Raw genomic sequence first — 24,222 nt, 5'->3', positions numbered from 1 at the left:
TTTATAGCAAGTAATATTCTTTTTCAAACCCGAACGTTGCTTTTGCATTAAGTGTTATGTAACCATTAGCGGTTTCGGTAGCTTCTGAAGAGCGCACTTTTCCAAACTGAAGCCTATAAGAACATTATTCAAGACACACCATGGCCCAGAATCGTGCATCGGGACAAGGATTAACATCCATTGAAAGTACTCCCAAATAAAAGATTTGACCGAAAAATTAAAAGAGTAGGCAAGTATTAAAACAACACCATAACTTCTTGACTTCCAATCTCTTTCTTGGTTCAGGCCATGTAAAATGACATATTCAGTGGAGTCATGCCAAAGTTGTGAGTTTAAGCCTCACCTGGAGCAGCCTGGTTTTCTGTCTTGCAGGTAAACAGTGTTTTGTGTTATTTGCTAAATGGAGAGAGGATTCTGTGTTAATTGTGCTCCTCCTGGGAGAGGTCAAGATGAGACGTTCACGGGGCTGGTGGTAAATATCCTGTCCAGGAATATCGAGGCTGTAGGGGGTCAGATCTATAGATGTAGTAAACACATTAGTGGAGATGGTGTGTCTGCTCTCCGTGAGAGAGCCGGGCTGGAAGAATAATCTGTGGTCTGGGAAGAAGAGACCCTCGTTGGAAGAGCGGCGCTCCTCACAGGAGAGAATGAAAACAATCTTTTTCAGGGACGCTGATTTTTCTCTTTGGGTGAATTAAAAACACTCACCATGAGTGACCTCGTGGTGCAATGGTAGCGTATCTGACTCCTGATCAAAAGGTTGGGTGTTCAAATCATGTCGAGGTCAGCTGATGTGGTTGCTTTTGAAAGTTAGGGAGTGTTTGGTCACTTTTGTATGAAAAAGTGTCTGAAGCCTGTAATTATAATTTGCCCTTTTTTAATTGTGGTTGAAATCCACTCCCATGTACCAAGACCTTACAGTATATTCATGTTTACTTAAATTACTAACTATTGGACTATTGGACATTAGTTGGTGTTTTTTTTTGTAACGATTTGCTATTTCATGCAGGAAAGAAAGGAACCCAGACCCAACGTTTGCTTTCAGGTGCGGTTCATTTACATAACGGACATCTATTTCTGAGGAGCCTGATTTAAATCACACAACCCCTGTAGAAGTCGAATCGACAATCTTATAAACCGAAATCAGCCGCGTTATCCATTAAACCACTAGCCCGTCACGTAAATGAATTGTACCATGGTGAGTTCAGCGCCGCTACTAGTAATACCCCACCCCCATCTTAAATTTCTAAGTGAGAACCGTGTTTTCTACATTTTTATCAGTTTTAAAAAATCAGTACTTTTAAGCAGACAAAGCCTTTATGTGTCGCTCTGAATTTCTAATTGATTTAGAATTCCCAAAAAAAAGTGTTTTGTTCCACAACGGCGTGAAATGATCATGTCTTTCACTCTACTTCTCTCTAGTAGTAAAGCTTATCTTGCTAGGTGAGCATTTGCTCCGGTAAATTAGGTAACTTTTCATGTTAACTCACTTCTTCTAAACAACATTTCCTGGTGCATGTTTTCTCCATGAAAAAATACATTTTCCCTTAGATGATTTCTCATTTAGTTTCTTCAAAGAGTACAGAAAGAAGAAAGAAAGGAAAAGTGTCATAAATGAACTCTGTCGCCCTTGGGAGATGTCAAGCGCATTGGACATGAAAAGTGCCCAATAAAAGCCATTTCTCTTACGGTCAGGGCTCCTGTTCCATGTAAAGGAGGCAGCTTGCTCAGCCGGCAGACTCAGGGCTTACTGAACGCAAATGGCTCAGAGCGGTGTGTCCAAGCTGCTGTAAAAGAGGAGAATTCTGCCGGCACCGTGGCTGAGTCGGTTTAAGTACCTGTCTCGTTAACTGGAGATCCTGGCTCCACATCCCAGCTGTGAATTTCTTCCTGTCTTTTTGTGCAGAAACTACCATCTTGGACAACCGCACAGGGCTTGATTTAGTTTAATGCATGAATGCATTTCCTTTCTGCAACAACTTGTTTTTCAATAAATTAATGCAGCTTGTGAAAAATGAAATTTAATTCTTGGCTATCAGAGCAGAAGGAATATTGCAGACTGGCAAGAAAATGCAAGCTATGTTTATTTTTTGACCGGAAAGGTGCGAATGGAGTAGAGCCTTCCTGTCAGTCTCTGTGGCGCAATTGGTGAGCGTGTTCAGCTGTTAACTGAAAGGTTGGTGGTTCAAGCCCACCCAGGGACGTTCTTCTTATTATTGTCAATGTAAACACTGCCTCCGCTAAAGCCGAAACCTTAACCCTCTTTATATTTACCGAAAATGCGAGTCTTTTGCCCGTGTCCAAGAACAACACTTGAACACTCGGGGAAGTCCAATAGTGATCAACACCGCAACTCCCCAGACAACCATATTCACCCATGGAAACGTATCTTTGAAGGGCTGGCGGGAGATATCATTTACAGTACAGTAAAGAAAGTAATACTGAAGGGCTGGAAGTCCTGGAAAGGGTTAATAGAAGCCTCTTGCTTCTGCCCTGGAACAGAGCCCACAGCTGCCAGATCAGTGACCCCTGAGCCCAGTTCACAGAGAGGAGAACCACGAGCTCTTTTATGTCTCTAAGAGGGCTGGGAGAAAGGAGAAAAGGGGGAGATGTGACTTGAGTCCAGGCTGTTCTGTCTGATATTGTTCATGTAGCAGCACTGATTGTCTGAATATCTTCTGGTTCTGGATTGTGAGGATAGGGAGCAGAACGGAGTTGAGCTTCTGTCTGAGTGTGTCTAAGCTGTGAATCTGACTGAGAAGAGAATAATGTTTTTTTTTTTATTCTGCCTCAGAATTTTTCTTCTTTGCCAAGTGGTCTTACATCCCCTTCAGAAACTCTGCACAGACTGCCAGAGAGAAGAGGAGAGAGAGATGGACAGATAAGAGCACACGCAGCGAGAGAGACATATGTCTTGATTTACTTTGAAGCAAGTGTTCATTTCCCTTCTGGAACAAGTTGTTTCTGAACTTCAAGAAATTCAAACAACTTATGAAAGATAAAATACAAGTCTTGCTTATCAGGACAGAAGAAATACCGCAGGAAAATGACAGTGATTTTTCTCCTTTAAACGAAAAGTGGAGAAAAACAACGGCAGTACATTTCCGTCGGCTTGATTTAACTTAATACAAGTATTCACTTCCTTTTCTGTAGATTACAGCCTGCAAAAGATGAAATAAAGTTATTGGTTATTCATGGTCAGTGCAGGAGAAATACTGCTGGCTGGCAGGAAAATGTCAGTATTTTATTTTAACTACAAACGTGCGAATGGCAAAAAGCAACGTGAGTGTGTTTCTGTGCAGTTGTTAAACAAAGGGCTGGTGGTTCAAACCCACTCAGGGATGTGCTTCAGATTGTTCTGCTGTAACCATAATCTCTTCTTAAACTTGATGGGATTTCTTTGTAAACCCTCTTGATCTTTGCAGGAAATGTGCATTTTACTCGTGTGGAACTACATGTAAACAATTAAGTACCTAAGTCAATGTTCAAGAGAACCATTTTCACGCGTGGAATTTTATCTTCAACTGGCTGTCAGGAGAATTCATTTATACACCCGTTGTATCCTTAGCAAAAATATTTTAAAATTAGAACACAGATTTGTTGGAGAACTTGACAATCCTTGACAATCATTAAATGAGCATTATACAAATGTGCGTTGATATTTTGTATATGTACCTTAATTGTAATAAATATAAACATAATTGCTTTGATATGGATGTTCATTTGAAGGATTTGAGGAAACTATCAAGGATCTCAGAACAACCAAAGATACATTCCCAGTGGGCATTGATTCGTCGAATATACGTATATTTACGGCGAAATTACGTCTATACGTATATATACGTCGCCTCGACGTATAATCAACGTCGAATTGCAACCGTAAAATCGACGACATGAATAAACGCATATATAACGTCGAATACACATCTAACACAGTGCCTGAGGCTTTTTACTGTATGTATCGTGTGTGCCGCAACTAGGAGTATACGGCACTCTGCACAGTGCACGAAGTAAATTATTTTGGCAGTAATTAATTTACACGTGTATAATAAATATAGTAAATATAATAAATTAATTACTGCCAAAATAATTTACTTCGTGCACTGTGCAGAGTGCCGTATACACCATTTCCTGGACACCCCGTCCCCCATCAGTGGGGGAAAAATCTGTAGGGGGGCGTCTGAAATTCTGAGGGGGGAGTGATATTTCGGTTGAAACTGAGCTGTACGGTGCAGCAACCCAAATGAAATCTTGCAGCTATGCCATTGATTAGTGCTTCATGATAGAAGATAACGACTAGCAATCTGGTATTTGCGATGAAGTTCAGTTTCACATTTTTCGTCACTCTCACGGTTTGTATTGCCTGGAGCGAAAAGTACCAGCGTTCATTTTTGCAGCTACATGGACGTTCTGAATCGTTAAGAAAAAAATGTTGTAAAACCAACAGAAAGCACAGACTGCTATAACTAGTCCTAGTTATATAACGATTTTAAGTATAATGATAAACTACTGCAAGGAATCGGTCCACCTGAGCAAACAGGATCGTAATGTTGACACTCAATAACGACACTGATATGTGCAGTTCCTGGACGGATAGCCCTCCTGTCCATCAAACAGACTGAGTGACTGTTCGTGTCATTTAGTGTTGTCTGACCATTGACAAAGTACAACTATTTTTTTAGGGCGCAAATTAAGTTAGGTAAATCTTTTGAACGGGCGACATTCCCCCCTCCCCCCGTGTTGCCAGGCCTGTCCCCATCCTATTCCATAATGTCATTATATATAATACCATACAACAGTGACCGATCCTTACTAACTGCATGCGTTAAAATTGCACATCAGCTCATAGCAGGGGGCACATAGCCGCGATGTATTATCAATGTTAAATTTCAACCATAATATCGACAACATTAATAAACGCATACGTTGAGAAAATATCGAACCCAGCATATTTTCCGGTTATATACCACAATGCATTGCTAGTATTCGTTGGTCACCATTTTGGACACGTTTTTCAAACGTAGAAGTATATCCGCAAATATCTCAGCAATCCTCTTTTGACGAGTAAGTATGAACAATAATAATACTATCTGAATACATACAGATCTTTCTTAATATTATTTTGATTTAAATAGTACGTGAATAAGCAAAAAAATGGCACATAAAATAGTGTGAATGGGGAAGATGACACAAAATCGTTTTGCCGTTTCTCTTATTCTTATTCTATGTTGTCCTTTCAAACTTTGGGTACTCTTTAATTAGGACAGACTTTATTGCTCAACTGCTATGATGCAAGCCAAATTTTATACATTTATTTCAGCTTTGAGCTTAGTAAACCGTTCATTTTTTAGATTATACTAAAGAAGATATTAATCATCATTTATTTGGGAAGTAATATTATATAATTTTCTTCTAGCTGCGGTGCTGAAGTCCCACCCTACATCAACAGAAAAAGAAATAAAGGAGCACGCAATGTGTTACTTGAAGAATGCATATGCAAGGCAGGGGGCCAGGAGATCTGGACTCTGAAAATAATAGGTTTTTGGTTCTGTTAGGACAATTAGACAGGGTTTGCAAATAGTGGACAAAAATCGTCTTAACTTCCATTGTAATATTTTTTTTTCTTGGAAATATAGAAGTTGTACATTCTAAAATGTATATTTGAATCAAAATGTGGTTTTGAGTTAGTGTGTTAATGTAATTAGTTTTGTGTTTGTCATTACTATACTGTATATTGCCATGTTACCAGAATTTGTAGCTGAAGTTTAAGACTAGTTGTGTTTTTTATGATTATTGCCCATATGTTGATTGTTGATTGATTGTATACAATGTATAATTTGAAATACGTATGTTTCAGGTGTGAATGTGTATTTTCAGAATACATTTCTAAACCTAATCATTGGCTTGGTTTACTTGTTTCTACACCTATAAAATCTATCTTTGATGTATAATAGACCTCTACCCATATACGTATAATAGACCTCTAATGTTATCCGTATAATAGACCTCTAACCATATACGTATAATAGACGTCTAAAGTTATCCGTATAATAGACCTCTAACCATATACATATAATAGACGTCTAAAGTTATACGTATAATAGACCTCTAACCATATACGTATAATAGTCCTCTAAAGTTATCCGTATAATATACCTCTAAAGTTATCCGGAACTCCAACCATATATGTATAATAGTCCTCTAAATTTATCCTTATAATAGAACTCCAACCATCTATGTATAATGAACGTCTAAACATAGACGTATAATTGACGTATAACTTTAGACATATATTAGAATTTCATTCTAGACGAATTGTAGACCACATTTAGACGTCTAAGGTATGCGTTTAATAGACGTATATTATACGTCTTTTGCCCACTGGGAACCGCCGAACACGCAAACTGATTACACTGCAGAGCCACAGGCGCCTCACTTTTCTCCATTCTCTGGGTCAGGGTGAAAAAAAAACTTTGCTGGTATTAGCTGGCCTGCTGGGAGCACCTCTTCTTCACTGATAAGCAAGATTTGTGTTTCATCTTTCGCAAGCTGTATAGATTTCTTTCAATACAGGTTGTTCCAGAAAGGAAACGAACACTTGCATTCACCTGGATTAAAAGGCATGGGTTTTGCCCGTAAGGATACATTCTGTACAGTAAGACAGGAGGAAAGGCACCGCTGGGAATCGGACCCAGGATCTCCTGTTTGCTAGATAGGCGCTTTAGCCAACTAAGCCACGGCGCCAGCAAAGTGCTGTCCTTTGACAGCCACTTGGACACGTCTCAACTGCTCTGAGACATCTGCGTTCGGTGTGCACCGAGCCTGCTCGCCTTGCAAGTTGCCTCATTTACATGCGATAGCTCCACCACTAAGAGAAAGGATGAGAAATGGCTTTTATCTGGCACTTTTCATGTCAGAGGATCTCAATCTGCTTTCCGTGTACAAGAGGATGTCCAACTCATGTAGCTAAAGACGTAGACGACAGTGCTCCACTGAAATCTTGATCTCACAACCCTCGGCATGACTCCGCTGTGTTCTGCTTTAGACAAAAGGGGGGAAAAGACTTCTTTCATCACACGTTTTGCACTGTTTACGGTGTTTGCAGTGCTCTTTCTTAAATGAAAACCAGGAATCGGCACCATATGAGGTGACACTAGATAATATTGGAACAAGTAGCCTCGCCATTCCATGCGTGATGTGAGCAAAGTGTAATTCCTGTCTTTATAGTGTGCTTGTTAGAGACTTAGCTGGCACCCAGAGCGCTTTAAATCCGGGAGTCAGCAGCCCAAGACAAGAGAGCTTCCTTCGTCTATGTTTTTTGCATGTAGGGGGGAAACCATGCATGTGCTGCAAACGATCTTAATATCGAAGTGCCGTCCCACATAACCGATCCGAACAATCTGCTTTACAGAGGAGCACTGCCGGAGCTTATGGTTGGCAAACTGAAGACCAGGCCGACCTCTTCTGTGACTCTTGAACGCTCAATCTCAAGATTGTGAATTCAAGCTCCACGCTGGCGGGAAATTCCATAGGTAATGATCACATTTTCTTGCATGCTAATCAAAATAAATATTAAGAAACTTTTCCCCATACCAGTTTTTTACAAAAGTAAAGGCACATGGCACATGTGTGCCACATCACGACCGAGTTTAGTGACAACTACCTCAGAGATTGGAAGCTGGGTAGTTTCAGATCAGATCACTTTTTTATCAAAGGTTCAAACAAACCCGAATACCTCTGCAAGAGAAATTTCAGAATCCCAGTCAAACCCAGTACGTTTGCTGGATCCCTCAAATTCAGCTGAACTACAGCACAGATCTGCAGTCCATGGTTAGAATACTGTGGGTGCGTTGCATAAGCCATACTGCCCAAAATAGTTCTAAAACAGGAGATGCATTCTCGTTTAGGAATGTGAGATAAAGTGAAATGGTCTGGGAAGAGTCCTACGTTTGAACAGTTCAAAATAGACGTAAAGGGGTATTTATGGACTCTTTCGAAATGTAAGAACAAGCTGTGCGGACCTTATCTTTATTTACCTTGTGTAATCTTTTTTCATAAAGTGTAATTGTGTTATAGCATGTGCCCCTGCCGATGTTATTGATATTTTATATGTGCTCTTGTTTGTATTGTATGTAGTTTTATTGTTTTCAGCTGACTTCATATGAAAGGGAATGAATTGCTTTTTCACAGTCTCTCAAGAAACTCAGTTTTAATGCCCTCCATTTTAATGTTGGTTGTGCTTGCGTGCTGCTTCTGTCTGTGAAACTTGAATGTTCTGCTTCTTCACACCGAATCATTGGCAGGGGTTGAGTTTATATAATAATTATAATAAATAACTTTATTTTATATTGCACCTTTAAAGGTGGCAAGCTATATGAGAGCGCATGTAACAGCACAGGACACCCAGTTAGGAGCTCACACAGCTTTCAGCTCAGTGTGCAGTGCTCTCTTGCCTTCCTGAAGATGACGTTAAATTAGTTAAAATCATGTGATAGTTAACAAAGCTTAATAGTGAAACAGCCAGCACAAATGGTTGCGTTTGTGATTATGTCACTTCTCTACTACAGCAGTGTCGATAAAAGAAACTCTGAAACCACTAAAGCACTGCACAACTGAATTCGGGAGAATAATATTAGGGATTCTGAGCGATGTCTGCATACAAGCAATCCAATACAGATGCTGAAGTCTTTAAATATTGACTCTCCCTGTTGTGCTGCCTTTTCCTTGAAGGAAAACTATTCAACTGGAAGAATGTTTATCGCAGGTTTAAAACTTGCTGTTGCTATTTGGAGAAATCCACAAACTCGTGTTTTTCTTGTGTTTTAAAAGACAGCCATACCCACTGACAAAATAACGACACTGCTGCTGATTTTTTCCGGAGCCGAATCACAGTTGACCTTTGTGAGCCAATTGATGAAGCCGACCCTGTGAATACTATGGCAGAAGGTGGAAGAGCGTTCAACTTTATAACTACCGCAACCACAGGAACAACAGCAAGAAGCAGAATCAATTTCCCATTGAATGGTGCTGTTGTTTGAGGTATGCGTTGTGAACGCATGCAGAGAATCCCACAATTTCTTCTAATCTTGATAAAGTATTCCTGATGGAGCGCTGTGTGCAAAGATTTCATAAACTGTACTCCTGCTGACAATTCGGTGTGAAAAAGCAGAGCATTCGAGTTTCACTGAAAAAAGCTGAATGCAAGCCAAAAGCAATATTAAATGGAATTGACAGCACACTACGATTCGCACTGACTGAAAAGTTATCTCGGCAGCTGTTGTTCCCTGCATGAAGCTGAAAGGGTCAATGAGCATTTCTGTTGAGAAGACAAATTAAAGCTTTTTTTTGCCTTGATGTTGAGCTGACAAAGACTATCTTGAAAGATATCCCAATCTCTCGACAGACTGTCGAATAAATTCTTAACTGATCATATTCTCATCGGAAGCAAGGTCTTAACATAGAAGAAACTGGCAGCAGCGGAATTTGAACCCATGACTCCAAAAAGACTGTAGCCTAAAACCCAACACCTTAGACCGCTCAGCCACACTACCTTCTGCAGCACATGCCTTCCTCACATTACTCAATTAAAGAACACTGGGCTTTAGCTCTTGTCCAACATGGAAATGACTGTACCTTCGTTTTATAAGATATTTCCTGTCACTTGGTGAAATCTCAACTTCTTTGGCAGCTCTGAATATAGTTCTTCTTTGGAGCAGACTTCAGACCTTTTATTTAATTTATAAAGGAGGGCGCATTCCAAAATGTGTAATTCCTGTTTTAGAAAAGCTCTGGGCGGTGTGTCTTCTTTTAACGCACAAACAGTTTTCTAACTTTATACTGTAGATCAGTGCAGCTATCGTACTGGATTTAGCTGGGATTCTCACATTTTTCTTAAGAAGGTATTCAGGGTTGCTTAAAACTTGAATAAAAAAGTGATCTGAAACTACCTACTGTACCTTCCAATCTCTGATGTTGCTGTAACTAAACTCGGATGTGGTCTTTTGCAGATGTGCAGTGTGCCTTTACTCTTGTCGTATTAAACATTACCTCTGTTGTTGGGCAGAGTTGAAGGGGAACAAACTGCACAGAAAATTACGGAACGATAAAATGTTTCTACACTTCAAAATGTCCCTTTAAAACCCTCCTCACACACGTCGGTGTGGGGAGTGGGCAGGTAGAGAGGTTTTACAGATGCTCATGATATTTCTCATGGGGTGTTACCTGTCGTAGTATCTCTCTCTGCGCCTCTGCGGCTGAAGTGTGAGGTAACGTTTTGAACAGCCTCTTTGTCTTACAAAACAAGAAATGAAAATCAACTGGTAAATTGAACAGTGCAGTAATCAGCAAAGTATACATTAGGAAGCAATTAAACAAAAGATTAGCAAAAATTGAAGTTGAGTAGATTGGAGAAAGAAATTAATTCTATTTGTAAGCAAACGAGAACCCACGCTGGGCATGAATCACACCAATCTTTCCGCATTTCTGAAACGTTTGATTGAATTGACAAAGAAATCCTCTCCCGATCTTCATCTTTGAAAAGGTTAACCTTTTGAGCCAGCAGGTGTAACACTGCAAAGCTGCCTGTTTCTCACAGATGTTTGAAGCTGTAGATAACATTTTGCATGTTTGGTGCCATGGCTTAGCTGGTTAGTGTGCCTGACTAAAAAACAAAAGATCCTGGGTGTGAATCGCAGTGGTATCTATTCATAAACAGCAGGCCAATCACTGCCAATATTTATGGAGCTCAATTTAAGGATGAAAGGATATGCATGTGTTACAGCTTTCTGCAGGTGTTTTATGTTTTAGCACAAGTGTTTGCTCTGTGGCACAATGGAGGGCGTGTTGGACTTCTAGATGTTAATAGAATTAAGTCATTCAAAGGTTGTGGGTTGGAGTCCACCCAGAGTCACATGTTATTTTGATTCAGCTTTCGAAATCCTCTAGGGATTGGTGTTGATCAAGTCAAATAAAGGACTTCTTCTGAGTCGACAGTCGAAAATGAACAAGCGGCCACAAGGGAGAAATTAATAATAATAATAATAATTGCTTACACTTATATAGCGCTTTTCTGGACACTCCACTCAAAGCGCTTTACAGGTAATGGGGTCTCCCCTCCACCACCACCAATGTGCAGCATCCACCTGGATGATGCGACGGCAGCCATAGTGCGCCAGAACGCTCACCACACATCAGCTTTTAGTGGGGAGGAGAGCAGAGAGTAATGAAGCCAATTCATAGATGGGGATTATTAGGAGGCCATGATTGGTTAAGGCCAATGGGAAATTTGGCCAGGACGCCGGGGTTACACCCCTACTCTTTTCGAGAAACGCCCTGGGATTTTTAACGACCACAGAGAGTCAGGACCTCGGTTTTACGTCTCATCCGAAGGACGGCACCTGTTTACAGTATAGTGTCCCCATCACTATACTGGGGCATTAGGACCCACGTGGACCACAGGGTGAGCGCCCCCTGCTGGCCCCACTAACACCTCTTCCAGCAGCAACCTTAGTTTTTCCCAGGAGGTCTCCCATCCAGGTACTGACCAGGCTCACACCTGCTTAGCTTCAGTGGGTTGCCAGTTGTGAGTTGCAGGGTGAATTAGCACTGGACAAGGTCGGTGATCGCATTATTCCTATCCTGTAGTCCTTGCACTGGTTCCCTGTCAAGTTTCATGTCGACTTTAAAATCCTCATGCTCACCTATGAGCCTCTCCATGGCTTGGCACCTCAGTACCTGTCTGAGCTCTTATTGCCCTACTCCCCTAATCGCAACCTTGGCTCTTCTAATTCTGGTCTCCTATCTGTCCCCCAAGCCCGTCTACACTCTACGGGTGACAGGGCCTTCTCCGGTTATTCCCCCAACCTCTGGATCTCTATCCCCAAGGATATCAGAGAGTCACCTTGTCTAAACTCCTTCAAATCCAGACTCAGAGCCTCCTTCTTTAGAAGAGCCTTTAATTAACTATTCTTTACCCCTTTGCTCCTACTGTATTTAGTACCACAATCTACAGATGCAGCCATTCAAAATGGGTGAGGTATTTCGCGGCATACCCCGGTGGGCGTGTCACGGTATCACGCGTTTCACGCATTTCACGTGTGTCACGTGACTAACTATCCGGCGTCGCCTTGTAAAACCGCCAGGGGGAGCTTAACCTCTCATGTACAGCATTTGAGCGTTTAATTTTGAACTGTGTATTACAGCATGTTAATCATCAGTCATTAAAATGTTGGTATATTTTATGAAAGCAAGATTGCTCAGTTGGACAAAAGTACACAACCTACCTTTATCAGAAATATTTATGCATCAAAGCCTTTACTGAAGATATTACTAATAGTATTAATAATGGATGGCTTTGGACAAGCTGTATACTCAAAGTATAATTTCTTTAGCACATTTGTACAAGCACTTGGAATCTGTCCAAGCCATACTTTGTCAGGCATTTTGTTTTACTTCAACGGGCATAAAAACTTCCTTGCTTTTAACAGGGCGTTTCATAATTTCTAACTACGAAAATGATTTAAAATGCGACACCTATCATTCAACTAGAGCTTAAAATATCACAAGGAAAAATACACACCGGTATTCCATTTCTCCCTAAACATTGTAAGCTTCGAAGTCTTTAACTAACGTGATACCGGAGTCAACAAGCATACTTTTAGAATTTGATTAAAAGGGAATATAATATGGAATCGCCTATCTCAAGAAATTAATAACGATATAAATATATTCATGTTGCAAAAGAACTGCAACGGACATAAAAACTCCCTTGCATGGTTTCATTACGACCAGAATCGGTCTTGAGATATTTTTAAATTGATTTACAGTATTTGAGAGGTATGTCTTAACACCGATACTACAGTGCTTAAGTACTGCTCATGTATATGTTTCTAGGTTTATATTATGCATTTCATACGGTCAAATTACTTTTGAGCAACTAATAAGAAGCGCGAAACGGTATGCGTTTTACTTTCGTTTTGTGCTGGGACCCGTGGATTGATTAGAGATATCAAGTACTGTACATACAAGTCATTTTTTAAATGTTGTAGTTCGTCTTGAAAATATGTTACGAGTACATCATCTATCAACAATTACACAGGTTCTGTTTCCATATTGCGGATTTTGGTTACTTAATATTATTTTCTAGATTTCACGTTGTGAATATGATGGGATGTCTGATGGGATGTTTCTAAAAATCCATCCTCTGTAAAACGTCTTCTCTAGTTGTCCTGCATATGTATTCGCTAATGAAGCTGTGTGTTCTGAGCCTGGATCTCTACATTTCTGTATGAACCAGCTTAGAGGGCTAAAGACAGCTTGTGTTTAAATTGACTTGATGTGACTTGTTCTGTGCCAAGTCACATTATTTTATAGCGTTTTTAAAGCGTTATCAAATACGGTGTTACTGTAGTTTACTGAGTCCCATGTCACATCTGTGACGTCTGTGATTGAAACCTGTAAAACCGTAAAACCGGTTTAATTCGTCACAGCCAGCACTCTTCAGGTGTGAGGGTCTTCTGCTCAGAATGAAACGCTAAAATGTTTGTGTATATTCTAATGGTAGTGGGGGCAGGGTGTGTGGGAACACCCTGCATTGGAGATCTATGTTCTTCACACCTGAAACATTTTCTCTGAAAGGATTTTCTTCGCAGTTTAACCGATCTTGTTACAGCATGTTACAGTTTACTATTATTAACCATATTAATTTTAAGTGCTTAATGTAAAATCTTGTAAAAATATATTTTCATTGTTCAAATATACATTAATATACATTAAGTCTGACTATCATATAATAAGTTAAATACAAAACTAAAGAAAAAATAGGGTTAAATATAATTCAAAATATTTTGCTAACAATGTTAACTGTTTATGAATAATAAAATGTATTAACTAAGGAGTAGGATGGCACAGTTGTTAGTATGTTTTTTGTTTTGTTTCTTTTTCTTAAATACAACAGTAGTACCTGATGTCTCAGTGGCTTTCAAAATTAAATTATGCATGCAAACCTGTGAACTAGAAAGATAACTAAGATATCCATCCATTATATTCCATAATATCCATGAAATATATGGCGCTGAAATACAGTATGTGTGACGCATAAAAGACACCAAGGGATTGGGTGAGCTCCCATCACAAAAAAAAACCTGCAAACCTGCACTACAGCGACCATAGTACAGTATGGAGACCAAGGCGTTTTACGGGAAGAGACGGGGTGCTTCTGCCGCCCCAGCTTCCAAAGAGCGAAAGGTAAGCAAATACAGCAGACTTCATCTGAAATACGCGATTACAGCGCATATTACAAGGTATTATTGCCTTTTTGAATTTTAAATTCAATTATAATTATTTCTTCGTAGCCTGTTCTTCAAGAAAACACCGCACGGGCGAAACGATCTACCACCAGGACAGTAAAAAAGAAAGCGGTAAGACGGAAAAAAAGAAAAGTTTATTTTGACTTCTGTTCCACGACTGATGAATACTACTGTGTGACTTTATTTCTTACATGAATTATGTTATTTTGCCACAGGCCGTGGGTCTCTGCTCTCGGCCACTGGCCAGGGTGCCAACCTGTAGAAGCAGCACCTGTATGGAGACATTTCGGCAGCAGCGGGAGCATTACGATGCATTACTGGGGAGGATTGGGAGGCTAGAGTTCCAGCAGTCAAACAGTTGAGCAGCTGTCTCCTGAAAAGTGCCTCTCCCCGCCGCGCAGGCTGCAATGCCTGGCGGAAGCTCTGCCCCCCGCAGAGCACACACCGCCTCAGGACACTCCATCCCGGCCTCTCAGTTCACCACCGCGCAGGAATCTGTTGATGCTGTCCCCGCCGGCTATCTCCCCCCAGGAAGCACAGCGGAATTCACAGATGCCAGTGGGACGAATAATTCTCCCAGATGTCCAACTGCTACCCATCACCCAGGAGATGGAGGGGGGGTTGTACTTGCAGTGCATCGGCATAGACGGGAAAGCAAGAGCCGACCGCTACGCCGCCCTCGTGTTTCGAAATCTTGTGACTTTTGAAATTTACTGGGGGTGGACCACGTCTGTAAATTTCGATGGGTCCAGAGGCAAAAGTGCCTTGCCTTGCAATCTCCGGGAAACCATTAGTACGATGGTGAATCGGAGATTCTCAACCCTTGCTGCGTACGACTGAAAAATAATTCGTGATCGGATCAACGAAATGCTTCGTAGGAAGAGGCGGTCTTTTCCTCTTGTCTAACAGTCTGTCCACAAACAAAACATTCCTGTTAGACAAGAGGAATTGAAAAAAAAACAATTTTGTCAATGAAAACCGGTGTGTGTGTCTCTCCCTGCTGGATGTCCTTCTCACAAACTGCTGAATGAATAAAATAATTTTATTGAAAACGAGTTTGCGATTGTCTGGTCTTTAAATTCTTGAGATACGCGATTCCATATTATATTCCCTTTTAATCAAATTCTAAAAGTATGCTTGTTGACTCCGGTATCACGTTAGTTAAAGACTTCGAAGCTTACAATGTTTAGGGAGAAATGGAATACCGGTGTGTATTTTTCCTTGTGATATTTTAAGCTCTAGTTGAATGATAGGTGTCGCATTTTAAATCATTTTCGTAGTTAGAAATTATGAAACGCCCTGTTAAAAGCAAGGAAGTTTTTATGCCCGTTGAAGTAAAACAAAATGCCTGACAAAGTATGGCTTGGACAGATTCCAAGTGCTTGTACAAATGTGCTAAAGAAATTATACTTTGAGTATACAGCTTGTCCAAAGCCATCCATTATTAATACTATTAGTAATATCTTCAGTAAAGGCTTTGATGCATAAATATTTCTGATAAAGGTAGGTTGTGTACTTTTGTCCAACTGAGCAATCTTGCTTTCATAAAATATACCAACATTTTAATGACTGATGATTAACATGCTGTAATACACAGTTCAAAATTAAACGCTCAAATGCTGTACATGAGAGGTTAAGCTCCCCCTGGCGGTTTTACAAGGCGACGCCGGATAGTTAGTCACGTGACACACGTGAAATGCGTGAAACGCGTGATACCGTGACACGCCCACCGGGGTATGCCGCGAAATACCTCACCCATTTTGAATGGCTGCATCTGTAGATTGTGGTACTAAATACAGTAGGAGCAAAGGGGTAAAGAATAGTTAATTAAAGGCTCTTCTAAAGAAGGAGGCTCTGAGTCTGGATTTGAAGGAGTTTAGACAAGGTGACTCTCTGATATCCTTGGGGATAGAGATCCAGAGGTTGGGGGAATAACCGGAGAAGGCCCTGTCACCCGTAGAGTGTAGACGGGCTTGGGGGACAGATAGGAGACCAGAATTAGAAGAGCCAAGGTTGCGATTAGGGGAGTAGGGCAATAAGAGCTCAGACAGGTACTGAGGTGCCAAGCCATGGAGAGGCTCATAGGTGAGCATGAGGATTTTAAAGTCGACATGAAACTTGACAGGGAACCAGTGCAAGGACTACAGGATAGGAATAATGCGATCACCGACCTTGTCCAGTGCTAATTTCTCCCTTGTGGCCGCTTGTTCATTTTCGACTGTCGACTCAGAAGAAGTCCTTTATTTGACTTGATCAACACCAATCCCTAGAGGATTTCGAAAGCTGAATCAAAATAACATGTGACTCTGGGTGGACTCCAACCCACAACCTTTGAATGACTTAATTCTATTAACATCTAGAAGTCCAACACGCCCTCCATTGTGCCACAGAGCAAACACTTGTGCTAAAACATAAAACACCTGCAGAAAGCTGTAACACATGCATATCCTTTCATCCTTAAATTGAGCTCCATAAATATTGGCAGTGATTGGCCTGCTGTTTATGAATAGATACCACTGCGATTCACACCCAGGATCTTTTGTTTTTTAGTCAGGCACACTAACCAGCTAAGCCATGGCACCAAACATGCAAAATGTTATCTACAGCTTCAAACATCTGTGAGAAACAGGCAGCTTTGCAGTGTTACACCTGCTGGCTCAAAAGGTTAACCTTTTCAAAGATGAAGATCGGGAGAGGATTTCTTTGTCAATTCAATCAAACGTTTCAGAAATGCGGAAAGATTGGTGTGATTCATGCCCAGCGTGGGTTCTCGTTTGCTTACAAATAGAATTAATTTCTTTCTCCAATCTACTCAACTTCAATTTTTGCTAATCTTTTGTTTAATTGCTTCCTAATGTATACTTTGCTGATTACTGCACTGTTCAATTTACCAGTTGATTTTCATTTCTTGTTTTGTAAGACAAAGAGGCTGTTCAAAACGTTACCTCACACTTCAGCCGCAGAGGCGCAGAGAGAGATACTACGACAGGTAACACCCCATGAGAAATATCATGAGCATCTGTAAAACCTCTCTACCTGCCCACTCCCCACACCGACGTGTGTGAGGAGGGTTTTAAAGGGACATTTTGAAGTGTAGAAACATTTTATCGTTCCGTAATTTTCTGTGCAGTTTGTTCCCCTTCAACTCTGCCCAACAACAGAGGTAATGTTTAATACGACAAGAGTAAAGGCACACTGCACATCTGCAAAAGACCACATCCGAGTTTAGTTACAGCAACATCAGAGATTGGAAGGTACAGTAGGTAGTTTCAGATCACTTTTTTATTCAAGTTTTAAGCAACCCTGAATACCTTCTTAAGAAAAATGTGAGAATCCCAGCTAAATCCAGTACGATAGCTGCACTGATCTACAGTATAAAGTTAGAAAACTGTTTGTGCGTTAAAAGAAGACACACCGCCCAGAGCTTTTCTAAAACAGGAATTACACATTTTGGAATGCGCCCTCCTTTATAAATTAAATAAAAGGTCTGAAGTCTGCTCCAAAGAAGAACTATATTCAGAGCTGCCAAAGAAGTTGTTTATGTTAAGATTTCCCTTCAGTGGTAAAATTAGATATGAATATTCAATACTTAAACGGGCACAGTTAAGACATTAAATATACATATACATATTGTATACAGTACAGTTTGCATACGGTAATATGTTTATGTTACGCGATTAAAAAATAAATAAAACTGGAAGGTCCAGCACCACCATTATGTTTATATGGTTGTTTTTGTTGGTTGGTTGTTATTATGGTTATTAATAATACGATCTATAGTTGAAATCTGAGCCTAAATAAAAAGAAAAAGCAAGTGATTAGGTTTATGAACAATCTAATTACATATTCGTTTAAAACGCTATATAAAATAAAGTTTATTATTAATTTGCTGGACAGAGCGGTGAACATTATTATGCATAAGACAAAGATAACAATCCTGATCAGTTTAGAAATCTGTGTACGCTGTAAGGTTTTTACTTCTTAAACTTTTAAAATACACGTTTTGAATAGAAAGAAATCCTCTTCCTGGCACAGTGTGTATAGCAAACCAGCACGTCTTTTTTCTCCAATCAGAGGGGTGTCAGATAGTGTCAGCCAATCACCATTCTGCGTTGGGTAGCAACGGGTGACTGTTCTCAGGCGGAAGATGTAAACAGCTTAATGTTCGTGTTAAATAATTTTTTTTAATTCAATTAAACGGGCACAGTTAAGACATTAAATATACATATACATACTGTATACAGTACAGTTTGCATACGGTAATATGTTTATGTTACGCGATTAAAAAATAAATAAATAAAAATGAAAAGTCCAGCACCAGCTGGATTTGAACACACAACCTGCCAGTTGGTAGTCACGCACCTAGACCAGTAGGCTACAAGACAGCTCACATGATCAGGCAGGCGAAACAGCCCTACACAGCTCTGCCGCAGTACACGGATATAATCATACCGTTATTAAATTCTTTAGATACGCGATTCCATATTATATTCCCTTTTAATCAAATTCTAAAAGTATGCTTGTTGACTCCGGTATCACGTTAGTTAAAGACTTCGAAGCTTACAATGTTTAAGGAGAAATGGAATACTGGTGTGTATTTTTTTCTTTAAAGTACCAAGACCAGCTATATACTGTATGTTTACGTTCCAAAATTAATATCGTTTAAGGCCTTCACACGCGTTACAGTATGCTCCTATTCTTTTTATGCTCAGCTACCAAGATTTCCCTTCAGTGGTAAAATTCAATATCTACAACGGGCACAGTAAAGACGTTTACAGTAAGTCTTTCTACGACAGACCAACGGACCACGAGTGCCCCTGTCGGTCAACCAATCACGCACCGCGGTACCCCGTGTCATCATACCTGCGGTATCTGTACCGCGGTGTCTGTACCGCGCACTTTGAATGGCTGCATCTGTACTGTCTCCTTTAACTGTGTATTCTCATCCTGCTTATCTTGTGTATTTTTTCATTGTATTGTTCTAATTCTGCAAAGTGCTTTGAGAAGCCACCTTTAAAGGTGCTATATAAAGTAAAGTTTATTATTATTATTATTAATAATGAACAGTGCATTTAACACTGAGCACACTTGGTCCTTCTTTGAGAAGGACTGCAGGGGTAGGGAACAAGCTTTTCACGTGTGTTGTTGAAGACCATATCATCACTTTGTTGCAGGAAATGTCTGAATGCCATCATCGGAGTAAGGACAGGATCAGGGTTCGGGGAAGTCTTTTTGATGCCTGAAACTGTGTGGTTCTTGGTTGTAACGGCTGGCACTCTACACCTAAACAACAGAGAACACAGTTGACATCGCTGAACTGCCTAGCGGACATTTTGTCGCCTTCTTCTGACCTGTATTTAAAGCAATTCTCTAAAAACGTGGCACATTATATCTGTGGTACCTTTATGGAGCGTGAGCGCACTCATAAGGATCATAGATTTGATCACAAGCATCTAAAAATTAGCGTGAGAAAATGACATCACGCTATAAGGTTGAATGGCACGAGTTCTCCTTTTCCCTCTGCAGAAAATGTGTGTTTTAAAGGAGATGTCATGTTATTTTTTTGCCAGACAAAGCCATGCCATAAGAACAGTGTGGTTATTTAAATGTATTGGTATGAAATTGGTTAAAATAAAAGGGATGTAACAACAAAAAATTAAGTGCTTCTTAACACAGAGATAGTTGGAGATATTTGGCAGCAGTGGGATTCCAACTTACGTCCCCAAAGAGTCTGGACCTTTAATCCAGCTCTTTAGAGTGCTCGGCTGCATTAGCCCTGACTGCCTCATACCTCACACTGGCTCAGAGAAAACTGGGTGGCTTGCAAAGACTGGTAGGAGAGGAAAGGAATAAATACTTATTTTTTATCTGCTAAAAGAAGAAAGGAAATATTTGATAATTGTCTAGCAGTTGTTTTGATCAAATTATTGTAATGCAGTGGCAGGTACAATTAAGGTATAATATGTACATGAACTGAGTCTGAAATCTGAGTCGGTGATGGCAACTGACTATCACTGGAGGACAGTTCATCATGAGTGGGTAAGCCTGCATAATGAGGGAGAAGAGATTGGCCTCTGTGACGCAGTGTCCAGTGACACTAACTATCTGTCCTACTGTTCTCTGCTAACGTAGAGGGTGAATGTTGTTTAAGGTGAATGTAAGGTTTCTTTTTTGTAAAATATTTTCGAGCACATTTTTGTTGCTGAAACTTTATCTTGTGCATTTGAATTAATTCCAATATTGTCACCTAATTCTATACATTGTTTCATCAGACTAGAACATTTAGAGGAGCTCAATTGCATTCATGAATTGCATAGTGATAGTATTTCTTGTCGTTTAAATATTTCAGTCAAAAATGCAGAGAAGGTGCTCCTGTTTTCACCATTATAAAAACTGTGTTTCACCGGTAATATTTACTCTCATAAAAGTATTGTAATTGTATTGTTCTGTTCTGTGACAGTCTTGAGTGACACAATCCTTCTCTTTTACTGCACTACACTTCTCCAGGAGCCAGTTCAGCACAAGAGGATCCTCAGTCAAACAGACACTGCAATAGCTTGATAAAAGACACTTCTCATCCTTTCTCTTAGTGTTGGTGCTACTATTCTATGCAAAGGAGGTGCCTTGACAATTAAAGGAGTCTTCATGAAGGTGTTAATGGCAAGCTCTCCACTGGCAATTGACCGGGCTTTTGAAGAAACCAATCTCATCCAACAACCATACAAATTGCACAGCTTAAGGCACATGAAGCGAAATTCATGAGCAGATAGACACAAAACAATGTCGCTTCACATTATTTGCAAAGCTGTTTTGCTTGTCTAACCACCTCTTCCTACTTTGAAGTGAGCACATATATTTTATTTTCTTCTCTTATATTTTCCTTGATATTTTACTATCCCTTTCCCCCATGTGGAGATGAATCCACATCCAAAACCCCATGTTTCACCCTGCATTTGTGCCAGTTTTACAATCTGGGTAAAAGCCTGCCTTACACAGGTCTAGTGGTACAATCAGTCAGTCTGTGTTACTTATATAGCTGTGTACAGTGGAGTCATGCTGAGGTTATAAGTTCAAGCCTCCCCTGGAGCCATTAAGTCTTCTGGATGTTTTTCACTCATAAAAAGTTCATTCGCCGTAGCAGTTTCACTGTAACTTTGCAGGTAAAATATTCTTAATGAGAATAATATTTTGTATGCGATAAATAACCGCACCAGAAAATATTGGAGAGAAATGGCTTGTCGCGCTATTTGCAGCAGACACTCAGACACAGAAATGTCCTGTTATTAAAGAAAATTTATGAAGAAGAGGTGTGACATCACTGCAAAGGCGATATTTTCTGATGTCTGTCTTGGTTAATAATCATTTGCGTGGGAATTACTTCTGACATTATTACTAATACTGATAAAAGCAGAGAACTCACAGCTCTCTGGATGTTGGTCTGGACTCTAGAAAGTGTTTTTATTTGCAAGCGGCTCTGGAACTCAACACCTGTTGATGGGTCACTTCTGTCAGACACACCAGTGGAACCCAAGCCCACCTACACACACATTCACACACACTGATAGATATACTGTACACCTACACTCTCACACACATTTACACTCACAGACACATCACACATTTATACACACAATCAGACACTTACACACTCACATATATACACTCACACATGCTTTCATCATTAATACTCACATAGACGCAGGCACTACACACACTAACAGACATACCAACACATACACTTACAAATATAAAACTACCCACTGACAGAAACCACACACTCACAGACACACACCATACACACACATTCAAAGGCATGCATTCCCAGAAACAGACACTACGCATACTCACAGACACACAGACACACACTTATAGACACCAAACACTCAGAGACCTCACACGCTCACACACTAACAGCCCACACACGCATAGACACCACACATGCACAGACATGCACCCACACACGCACAGATACCACAAACACACTTATCCACAGATACACAATAACTAAAACAAATATAAATACTACTAATACTACAACAGTAACACTATCACTAAAACTGACACAAACTACTAATAATAACAGTAATGTTGTTACTAAAACTAACATTACTACTAGTGTTAATACTCTAACAGTAACACGATAATTATAATTAATATTAACATGAATATGAACATTAAAACTAAAACAATCAGTAGTGCCACTGTCATTAATACTCACATGAACACTAGCATTAAAACTACCAGTTGTACTCTCACTAATATTAACATGAAGACACTGATATTAGTATTAGTTGCTGCCCGTGAGGTCACACCGCTCTCTGTGACAAATGCGAGACACTTAAACGCGTGCAGTGACGGAGCGCCTGTCGCCTTGGTTACCATTCTTATGATTTATAAACACTGGAAAAATGCATTTAAACTGTTACTTACATACATTTATGAACTTGAAATATAATTTTCTAGCTCTAGGATACAGTTACCTAAATAATAATATGAATAATCATTGTTTATTTTCAGATTGAACATTATTAACCCTATCTATCTATGAATTGGCTACATTACTCTGCTCTCCTCCCCACTGATAGCTGATGTGTGGTGAGCGTTCTGGCGCACTATGGCTGCCGTCGCATCATCCAGGTGGATGCTGCACATTGGTGGTGGTGGAGGGGAATCCCATTACCTGTAAAGCGCTTTGAGTGGAGTGTCCAGAAAGCGCTATATAAGTGTAAGCAATTATTATTATTATTTATTAACTGTTTTTTAGATATTTAAACAGGATCAAGAAAAGAATCAGTACTCACCAATCGGTGAAGTTAATCGATTTTTCTACGGTTCTTCAGTTGAAATAATTGGTTGTCGATAGATAAGTGATCAATAACTCTTCTCCGTGCGCTCCGTGCGCCTCCCGCACTCTTTCTCTCTCTGATCCCCGCTCTCTGGCTGGATTCTGTGACGTCACAGCACTTATTCTGACAGAGCATAGTGCGTCTCTGCTGTTTTTGTGTGTCTTTTTCAGGAATGCCAGAGGTACTCGAAATGTTGCAAAAAGAAAAGCGTCTTTTTCGTTTTGTAAAAAAGTGAGTGCTGATTTTTATTTTAAACAGGAAATGCATGCATGTTGAAACACTAAATTCTATAAATAATTGAGAAATAATAAAGCCAGGAAAACATATATGTAAAAATACAATTTGATCACATAATTTACTCCATTACCTGTTTTTTTCTGTTGTGTTTTTTTTCTCTTGTACCTGTTTCTGTTCCTCTGGTTGTAGTTATATTTGTAAATTCCATACGTTTAATTAAAAAAAGAGCGCGTCTCTGCTGGAGGAGACTCCTGTCCGGAGCCCGGAGGGCTTTTCATACAAATATAACATCTCCCCCCCAAAAAAATGGGCTGTGAAGAGAGGCAATTTATAACAGTTGGAGGAGGAGAGCGACAAACCGAGGAATGAAATTCATTAAACAGAAAAAAAAAGTTTACTTCACAGATTAATGCGTTACAAAGCGTACCCACGTGGAGCAGTAGAGAACGAGCACGAGTCCCTGAAATAAGCGCTTTTAAGGGTTTTACACGAATCATCAGAGTATAGAACCTAGGAGGATCAGACTCATGTTCCTGGAGGTTAAAATGTGTATCCTGGTTTCATTTCCACCCAGCTCTCAGCTCTATAGGTAGTCTGATGATTTAAATTAACTGTATAACTGTTACAAGACTTCATCTAATTGCACATTTATAAGACTGTCTGTGAGACACTTGTGAGAGCAGCTGATTCCCAGGTCTGGTGTAGAATCACCAGAGCACTGCTCAGAGATACAGACTGGTCAACTGGTCACTATTGTAGTCACGACCATCGGCCCATTGGCTACTAACAATCAATATACTGATCAGAGTGTCAATACTGCTGTTTATTACATA

General features: G+C 40.0%; 2 non-coding genes across 2 annotated transcripts; one reads left to right on the top strand and one right to left on the bottom strand.

Moving 5' to 3' along the window:
* Positions 1–2,130: 2,130 nt before the first annotated feature.
* On the top strand, positions 2,131–2,204 carry trnan-guu (transfer RNA asparagine (anticodon GUU)). Its single transcript has one exon. It is a non-coding gene; the product is annotated as a tRNA-Asn (tRNA).
* Positions 2,205–6,670: 4,466 nt separating this feature from the next.
* trnaa-agc (transfer RNA alanine (anticodon AGC)) lies at positions 6,671–6,744 on the bottom strand. Its single transcript has one exon. It is a non-coding gene; the product is annotated as a tRNA-Ala (tRNA).
* Positions 6,745–24,222: the final 17,478 nt, after the last annotated feature.

This window comes from Lepisosteus oculatus, chromosome 14, assembly GCF_040954835.1.
Source record: "Lepisosteus oculatus isolate fLepOcu1 chromosome 14, fLepOcu1.hap2, whole genome shotgun sequence".
In the NCBI taxonomy this organism is placed as follows: Eukaryota; Metazoa; Chordata; class Actinopteri; order Semionotiformes; family Lepisosteidae; genus Lepisosteus; species Lepisosteus oculatus.
Note: the sequence above shows the minus strand (reverse complement) of the source record. Positions and strands in the feature narration are given on the sequence as shown.